The sequence below is a fragment of the Aquarana catesbeiana genome, linkage group LG03 (genome assembly GCF_042186555.1).
Source record: "Aquarana catesbeiana isolate 2022-GZ linkage group LG03, ASM4218655v1, whole genome shotgun sequence".
Taxonomy (NCBI): Eukaryota; Metazoa; Chordata; class Amphibia; order Anura; family Ranidae; genus Aquarana; species Aquarana catesbeiana.
The window spans coordinates 430,499,323-430,505,921 of NC_133326.1; the positions used below are offsets into that span (position 1 = coordinate 430,499,323).

The window sequence follows — 6,599 nt, forward strand, 5'->3', positions numbered from 1 at the left end:
CCGGTATTAAAGTCATTTCTAAACTGCTACAGGATAGAGGCCCCAGTTCTGAGGCATACAATCAATTCGTTGTTGATCTTCTGAACTTCATCTTAACACGTAACCATTTTGTATTTGGTACTTCCCACTTCCTCCAGGTGCAAGGCGTAGCCATGGGCACTAAATGTGCGCCATCCTATGCCAATTTGTACCGGGGGGGTGGGAAAAGGACCTATTTTCTAATTATGATTTAGTCGATTCCCTGTGCCACGTGATTTCGTGGCACAGGTATATAGACGATATCATTTTCTTTTGGACAGGTACTCGAGAACATCTCTCAAGATTTGTAGACACTCTGGCGGTTAATCCTTATAATCTCAAGTTCACAATGGAGTGCAGCCAGACAAGGATCACTTTCCTTGACCTGGAAATACGATTGGATTCTGAAGGAAATCTTTCTTCGTCTCTGTATCGTAAAGAAACGTCAGGGAACACTATTTTACACGCTAATAGCGCTCACCCCAAACCATTGCTTAATAGCATTCCTTATAGCCAATATTTGCGCATTAAACGAAACTGCACTGATGAGGGAGATTTCTTCAGGGCCTCACATGAACTTTATGAAAGATTAAAAAGAAGAGGGTATACCCATAACCTGTTGAAGCAGGCCTTTAACAAAGTTAAAAAACTGGATCGCAAAAAATTGATATTCTCCACCAAAAAGAGGGACGACGTTCAGCCGGTTCGGGTTATAACCCAATATTCCCAACATCATAAGGAAATAAGGGATATTTTATGTAAATTCTGGCCCCTCCTAACAGCAGACAACACCATCAAAAAATATATTCAGTCTCAGCCTCAAATCACCTATCGTCGTTCCCCATCCCTAAGGGATAAAGTCACGGCGAGTCATCATACACCTAAACTAGAGTGTCTTTCAACTGTGTATGGCACATTCCCATGTGGCCACTGTGACACATGTGAGTTCATTTATGATACATGCGAGAAACCGCTTCCCAATGGCCAAACATACAAAATCAAACACAAGATTACGTGTCAAACTATCGGTGTAGTATATCTTGCCACATCGCTTCTCGGCCTTTTGGCTAAGATCAAGTGTAGTATCTGTTCTTATCAGTTTCCAGAGGAGGCGATGTTGGCCCGACCAATAGTGGGAAGGGCGCATGCAAATCCGATGGTGTAATTGGACCTGGACAGACGGTTGAGGGAAAGTCATCACCTGTTGCCCATGGGGGCTTCAGTGGGCCTACCCAACCAGTCTAGAAAGGACCTCCTGGTGAGGATGGGTGCTGCACATTGGTCTGGCCGGAGGGTCGGGTCCCTGGCCTTCTGGCCTGGATTGTGGTAGCTCTAGCTACGGACAGTTATTTGGGAGAGAACGCTTACTACCCCTTTGAGGGGGGGGGAGTGGCTAGTATCTCCCGAATGTAATTAGGTAGGAGTGATGGGAGCGACGGTGGAGCCTGATGGTAAAGGGCTCTCACCAAGCTTCTGGATCTCCACGCCTTTCTGCCTGTGGTGGGGGCTGCTGTGGTCTGGGCTGTGGGTCGGGGTTGAACTTGAAAGCCTATGGAGTAGTGCCCCTGGAGTGGCAGGCCAGGGGTGCCATAGAATCACTGTGTGTGGCAGACACTTTGATTTTGGGCACCAAGGTCACTGCACCATAACACGCTTTTTAAGCACCTGCCTCTTGGGCCGGGCCTTTTGGCTAGGACCAGAGGAATTTTTTATTCCTGGCCGGAGGGCCTGGTCATTGTGTTACACAATGGCCACTTCTTTCACTCTTCTCTTCACTATCCCTTTCCCCACTTTTTATTTATTTTTTTGATTGAAACCCTATGTTTGCCACGTCTTGTCTTTCACGTTTTTGCACGTTTGACTAGTAAGGATACGGGTCCTCGGGCCAGCCCTGAACGTCTTGGGTGGGGGTGGACATGGCCTTTTGGCTTAGTTCGCCCTCTCTCATGGGGTCTCCCTTCGGGGGAGCCTCACCTAGTACTTGGGTGGGTCCTGTTTCGGCAGGCCCTCCAGAGAACGGGGTCTGTCTGGTTTCGGCCGGATAGACCATTGTAAGTACCTTTGTCCCCGCAGGAGCCTAACGCCCCGGGGGATCAGGGAATTGGCACGTCTGTGTACCCGTGGCACTTTTTTGTGAGCACTCTTTATGTGTGTGCACATTTTTTATGCACCGGGTGAAGTTTTTGGGGTGTGTTTTGCACGCCATAGGCTTTCAAAAAAAAAAAAAAAAAAATATCTTGCCACATGCCTTTGAGGCAGCTACTATGTAGGCAAAACTAAACGCCAATTTTGCGTTAGGATTCGAGATCATATCAAACCTTTACTGAAGGGTAAGACTTCTACTTCTATCAATCGACACATAGCACAGTATCATGATTCCAATCCCCATGTTGTAGGATTTACAGCATTGGAACACATCCCTGTACATGTGAGGGGTGGAGACATTGATCAGAAACTCTTACAATTGGAAACTAAGTGGATACACATTTTGGATGCCACCACATATCCTGGGCTTAATGAAAATATTAGTTTTAAACCCTTTTTTTATAAAAAACCCCCTTGGGGGTGGACCATAACAATTTTCTTTATGGATCTTTCAATTAAAGTCCTTTTTTAAGTCTTACTGTACCTTAATATATATCTCTTATCATTTTGTTCATGTTCCTTTACTCTCCTCCCCTTGGCACTTCCTATGCATGAGATAGCCATGCTGGATTAGGATACAGTTCCCCTTTCCCTTTCCATTTTTAAAAAAAATTTTCACCATTGGATACATGACTGTATATGATATATGTATAATTAAGACATATTTTCTCTATTATCATGTACATCACTGTAAATATATACTCTGACTTAATTGTCCGATTTGTAATCTATGAACTTTCTGTATTATTATTTAAGTATTGTTTTTGTGAGCTGTCAGAGTGACCTGTGTGGGCACACCCCAGGGATTTAACCCCTTTCTACCCTTTCTTCCTGTACTCTGTCCCAATTTTCATGCCATGTGTGCAGGCGCTCCTTTGGGGTTTTCTATATATCCTTGGACTGTTCTCACCCACCTCCACCTCCTCCCTCTGTGTGCCTCGTTTGGCATCCCCGTACCTTCGGATGCCTAAGCTTTTCTTTTTTCTTTTTCCCCTCCTTTTTCTTCTTCCCCCCTCCTCTTTTCTTTTCCTCCCTTTCAAACCCCCCCCTCCCTCCCTCCCCCTCTGTTTCCTTTTTCTCTTTCTTTCCTTTCCCCTCTTCCCCTCCCCCTTCCAGTTCCCCTTCTGGTTTCTCTATTGCCTTTGAGCCCCTGCACTCCGCTGTGGGGGATGTGCACTCGATCTGGTGCCTCTAGCCCCCTGTCAAGGACATATTTAGCTGTATGGACACTTAAGGGCTTTGGATTCTCCTCGGCCCACCCCAGCCACGGCGCACTGAAAATTAATCCTTCCAGGTATCATGCTGCCTTATGCGGCGTCTGGTACCGCGCCTTGTCTGTGATGTTGTGTACATCACCATGGACACCACCGCAATGCCCTCTGGACCTTGTAGGCCTGGATGGATATGCGCTGTGGCCTCTTTCGTCCGCTCACACGTGCGGTGACGTCAGACGCCGCACGTGTGTGGGGGGCATAAGAACGCCGGCATCCCAGGCCAGCACACACGCCAGGGATATTACAGGACACCGACGTACTGACTGTTATCTGACCCGGTAGGCATCCTTATGGACCATCTATGTTTGGAGCATAAATAGATTTACTTTTTGCTGACACTATCTTTTGCTTTCTAGCTTATTTCATTTAGTGCTATCACTGGCTGTAGGCTTTTTTCAGCCCAGCACCTCACTCTATATCTACTTAGTGGTAAGTGTTAACTTACTTCGTTCTTTGTTAGTGTAACTTATTCACTGATCAACTAAAGTGTATCTTACAATCACACCTCCCCTCAGATAATTTCATAAATGCCACAAAATTCTCTCCCGTTTGTTTATTTAACTTATAGAGATATGTTTCCTGTTGCTGTTTAGAGTTCTTCTCTAAGCCAAGGATCTACCGGTGTCCTGTTACTCACTTTAAAGAGTGTTTTTTTGTAAGTATATTAATTGGAGACTATGTTAGTCCCATACAATCTCTTTATTTTTTAACTAATGGGAGCCATTTGACCCCCTTAGAAAGAAAAAAATTATGATAATGAACTCATTACAAATAATTACACCTCTCTAGATATACATCTGGCCAGGTCCTTCCTACTGCCCCCTGCAGCTACCTACTGTGATCCTTGCTGGAGGTTTAGCCCTGGAAGTGTGTGGCACCCCCTTGGTGACTTGCAGGTACCTCATTTCCATCTGTAGAATGTCTGGCTGGGTGGTTGTTTTGGGGTGGGGGATTTCTAGGCTACCCGATGTTGCATATGTGAGGATGTCCCCTTGGTGCTCTTTGATTGGTGGTGGAGGTTAGTCTACACTGACAGCTCGCAAACATGTATATATTTGGATTTTTGATATTTTTCCTGTATTTGTTGTATCATTTGTCCGACTATATTTACTGATTGTTATATTTCTCTCATAGAATTACTGTAGCGCTCTAGGTATTAATAACTTATCCCTGAAGAAGCCAATACTGGCGAAACATGTCGGATACTTAAAATACCTACCTACTGCATTGGCCGTTACATCCATGAGGCCAAGTGATGTGAAGCTCGCTACAGATATGTTTTTAGCATTTATGCACACCATGCCTTTGTGATTCTATTGTTTATTTTTTATAATTTTTGTGTATTAATAAAAATTATCTATTTTAATATTGGAACATATTGTGTTCTTCCTGGCACCGTCATAATCCCTATATTCCCTTTTCTCTGATTTAATCAGATAACTCCAGGTGTTTTGCAATTGGCGTAATGTTTGGGTCTGTGCAGTTTGCCATTGGGTAGTACAAATTTTGACTGTGTATTCATGTATTGGCAGCACGTGCAACCCCCCACATGTGAAGGTCCCAGGTCTTTTACAGATGTCAGATCGAAAGGTGCCTGTGTACTCACTTTTGACCAAGTGGTGAGCGTGCTTGTCTGAAAGTTATGGTAGGAGTTGCAGATATATGTGATTTTAAGTTTGGATCAATTTGTAGCAGATGCCAATGCTTTTTTAAAACTTTCTTGATGGCTTTATGTTGTTTGTTGTAGGTGGTTATTAATCTGATGATTGGTTTTGAGTTGTTTGGTATCTGTTTGGAGAAGAGTACATCTTGCCCTAATTGTCCTCGTGCGCGTTTGAAGGCCTTTTTGAGGCACGTGGGTGAGTACCCTCGATCTAGAAGTCGATTTTTCAGTAGGTTTTATTCACGGATGAATTCTGTGTCTGTAGAGCAATTGCATCTGAGCCTCAGATACTGTCCATACAGAATAGACCAAACTAAGGACTCAGGGTGTGAACTGAATGCATGCAGAATGGTATTTCCAGCAGTCTCTTTGCGATAGAGACTGCTGGATATTGAACCATCTGCTGATTTAGTGATGTGTAAATCAAGGAATGTGATGGAAGTGTCACTAAAGGACATGGTAAATTGCAAATTAAGTGCATTTTTGTTCATAGCACATATAACGCCTGCTAGGTTCTCTAGTGTGCTGTCCCATACCATAAGTACATCATCTATATATCTAAACCATGCCAACACATGGGTGGTATAAGGTAATAGACTGTCATCAGATAGCAGAGATTGTTCCCACTCCCCCAGGTACAGGTTGGTATATGATGGGGCACAACATGTTCCCATCGCAACCCCCTGGTAGGGGATCCATTGAAGATGAAAACATTGTGTGTTAGGATGAATTCCAATGCTTCTAACAGAAAGGAGTATAGCTTTCGATCATCATCATGGGATTGTGATGTGACGTGTTTTATTGCTGAAAGACCCAGATTGTGAGGGATGGAGCTTCCACATCAATAGCCACTAAAAGAGAATGGGATGGGATATGTAGTCCTTCTAAGCTTTGTAACAGATGAATGGTGTCTTTAGTGTATGAGACTAGGTTGGCAACAAAAGGTCTAAGATGGCTGTCGATGAATTTGCTTAGATTTTCGGTTATGGAACCATTCCCTGAAATGATGGGCCGGCCAGGGGGATTTTTTGAATTTTTGTGTATTTTTGGGAGACAGTATAAGGTAGGGATGCGTGGATAAGGAGTTCTGATATACTCCCATGTATCTTTGTCGATGGCCCCATTACAGAATGTTCCATCAACCAGATCATAAAAAGCGTCATTGAATTTGTCAATGACGGTTTTAGAGATCGGTCTATACCAGGATTTGTTGGTAATGACTTTGTGACACATAGCTGCATATTGTTCATTAGTCATAATGACGATGTTTCCTCCCTTGTCTGATGGTTTGATTGTTAGGGAATGTTTTCTTTTTTTAGGGAGTCTAGAGCAGCGTGTTCGTCTTTAGTGAGATTATTGCAAGATACATGTGGTTTTATTTTGCGAATCTCAGCTGTAATTGAGGTTATAAAAGCCGCTAGATTGACATTACCGGCAAATGAGGGAAATTTATCTGACTTTTTCTTGAATTTTTTTAATATCTGAGCGAAGTTAGGGTT

General features: G+C 43.6%; 1 pseudogene; it reads left to right on the forward strand.

The window, feature by feature from the left end:
* Positions 1–1,065: 1,065 nt before the first annotated feature.
* Positions 1,066–1,150, forward strand: LOC141135812 (U2 spliceosomal RNA; annotated as a pseudogene).
* Positions 1,151–6,599: the final 5,449 nt, after the last annotated feature.